Source organism: Austrofundulus limnaeus, unplaced genomic scaffold (assembly GCF_001266775.1).
Source record: "Austrofundulus limnaeus strain Quisiro unplaced genomic scaffold, Austrofundulus_limnaeus-1.0 Scaffold7, whole genome shotgun sequence".
Lineage (NCBI taxonomy): Eukaryota > Metazoa > Chordata > Actinopteri > Cyprinodontiformes > Rivulidae > Austrofundulus > Austrofundulus limnaeus.
In genome coordinates, this window is record NW_013952409.1 from 3,411,025 (window position 1) to 3,413,385 (window position 2,361).

Here is a 2,361-nt window from a genome sequence, read left to right on the forward strand (position 1 = left end):
TTCTTTCCTTTCCTTCCTTTCCTTCCCTTTCCCCTTTCCTTTCCCCTTTCCTTTCCTTCCCTTCCTTTCCTTCCCTTTCCTTTTCTTTCCTTCCCTTCCCTTTCCTTTCTTTTCCTTTCCTTCCCTTCCCTTCCTTTCCTTCCCTTTCCTTTCCCTTTCTTTTCCTTTCCTTTCCTTCCCTTCCTTTCCTTCCCTTTTCTTCCCTTCCTTTCCTTTCCTTTCCTTCCCTTCCTTTCCCTTCCTTTCCTTTCCTTCCCTTTTTCTTTTCCTTTCCTTCCTTTTCTTTCCTTCCTTTCTTTCCACAAACAGACAGAAACATCATCACCTTTGTGCCTTCAGCAGCTAAACCAGAAACCTGAAAGTTTTTCCTGAAAAGCAAGTCAAAAGCCCAAACTGTTACCCCCTTCCAGACATGAAAACATCTGTTGCAGCTTTACAGTGAAAATATTTTTGTTTACAGTTAATATTTCTGTCAGAATGACACTAAATGACACTTTGTACTCGTCTCTAAAACTATCTCCTGAGAAAGAACAAACACAGAGCCTGGAAGCTGAGAGTAGCTGAAAGACGTTCAGCTGAGAACTGCAGCACCTGCTCACCGCCGTGGAGAAACCTTCACTGCTTTTAAAGCATCACTTAAAATCCCACAACGACTGCTGAGTTTAGAAACAAGCTGGAGGAGTTTGAGGCTCCGGGAGAAGCTGGAACAGAAAGTAGAGAGAGGAGATCAAATTCATCCGACCCTCTCCGATTTCTCAAACAGGTAGGAAGCAGCCTTATTCTGGAGCTGCTTCGCAGACAGAAACTGTTCATTTATTGTCACAAAAGAAAAGTCACTCAGACGAGTTGTTTGGCTGACAAATTAAASAATAAAAAAAGAAAACACTTATCACCTGCCTCCCTTTGATCCTGGTCACAGTGAAGTCATTACAGCAGGTGGCCTGCAGAGTCTGCAGCGACGACACCCTGTCATTACGTTAACACACGTAGAAAACAGTTTTTGTAATTATAATGTGGCCCGCAGTGGAGACTTCTGCCAAATTCAACAAGAGCAAACAGACAGTTTTTACACAAACACATCCTGACATCCACAAAAGCAGCTTTTTTTTTTTACCTGTGTTGTTGGTTGAGCTCTATATGTTCATTTTTTTTCTTTTTACAAATAAAGGGCTATAATTCTTTAAACAAGGTTGAGATATAAGAGACCCGTCACATCGAAATGAGGATTAGGTCTAACAGTGGGATGTGAAGAAACAGGCAGATGCATTTGATCAAATTATTACAAAAATCAATGTATCATTTGAATGAAGTGTCTGAAATATAATGATGAAGCATTTTTTTGAGCAGTAGCAAAAAAAGATTGAGGAAAATTTTATTTTTAAATACTATTTGAGGTTTCCTCTTTGTAACATCAAAAAAAAAAACTCAGTAAAATTAAATAAAATTGGGATTCAGACCATTTCAACATAATATTGACATAACCAACAAAAAACAAATTAAGTCTTATCTCTGGATCCACTTATGATATCAGATTGATCCAAGTATCAAAATGTAGCTTTTAAAGCCAGGATTCTGAAAATGTGATTAAAGGTCATTTTGACCAAACTTGACTTAAACCATTTTGATATGATGGGTCACATATTTTAACTACAACTCTGTAAAACAGACTGAGTTGTAGACATTTATTTTGTCAGTCAGCTCTGGTGACTCAATAATTATTATCTCCCTGATAAAATTAATCAGAGGTACTTTCATTACGGCCATTAAAATTCAWCCAGTAACTTAAGAACACAGGATGAAAAATTGTTCAGATTTGAAGCCTGAATAATACACTGAAAAGTGATTAACGTTTGGGTTGAACGTTTATTTTCCGATCTAAAGACTCATGTTTTGTCTCAACTCATGGGTTGTAGCCGACGTGGGGCACATTTGGCCGCTTACACCACTGCCCCRCGCCGTAGGCTGTTCCAACGCTTAGGCGCCTATGTGGCCAACCAAACCCCGAAAACTGGCTGCATTTCACCCTGAGCCTGTCTGCGGCTTTAGAGTTTTACAAAATGTCAGCCGATCACAAGGCCTCACAGAATTTACAGGAAACCTGTCACACCCCCTGGGTTTGGTTCCTCTTACAGCAGGTAAAATAAGTATTGAACACGTCAACATTTTTCTCAGTAAATATATTACTAGAGGTGCTAATGACATCAAATTTTCACCAGATGTCGGTAACAACCCAAGTGATCCATACATACAAAGAAATCAAACCATAAATGTCCAGAAATGAAGTTATTTGTAATTAGAGAAGTTGCATTTCCTACGAAAATGCAAGTGTGAATGCCATTTGCGCAGAACTATAGCTGAAAT

General features: G+C 39.0%; 1 long non-coding RNA gene across 1 annotated transcript in view; it reads right to left on the reverse strand.

Moving 5' to 3' along the window:
- Nucleotides 1-499: 499 nt before the first annotated feature.
- Nucleotides 500-2,361, reverse strand: part of LOC106536303 (uncharacterized) — a 21,843-nt gene continuing 19,981 nt past the window's right edge. Inside the window, exons 2-3 of the long non-coding RNA XR_001312544.1 lie at nt 894-966; nt 500-701 (exon numbers count right to left, since the gene is read on the reverse strand). This is a non-coding gene — a long non-coding RNA (uncharacterized LOC106536303). The remainder of the gene's footprint in view (nt 702-893; nt 967-2,361) is intronic.